Here is a 287-nt window from a genome sequence, read left to right on the forward strand (position 1 = left end):
CCTACAGCACATCTGCCTGTACATTTTTGCAAAGCCAACAAGGTTTTGCTGGGGAAGCTGCAGTGAATACTAGCAGCAAAGCTGGGCTAGAATCATTTCTCATAAAATACGCACTCTTGGCTACAGCTTTGGTGTGGGGCTTACAAGCAAAAGGCTCATTATGCGCAAAAAAAAAAAAACCAAACAAAAACGTTCTAGTCCTGTACTCAAGTAGGTTATGGAGGTAGCACAAGCATCTTTGGTAAAGGAGAAGGGACTTTTAAAAGCTACCTTTGGTCTTCCTGCTG

Source organism: Alligator sinensis, unplaced genomic scaffold (assembly GCF_000455745.1).
Source record: "Alligator sinensis unplaced genomic scaffold, ASM45574v1 scaffold781_1, whole genome shotgun sequence".
NCBI lineage: Eukaryota > Metazoa > Chordata > Crocodylia > Alligatoridae > Alligator > Alligator sinensis.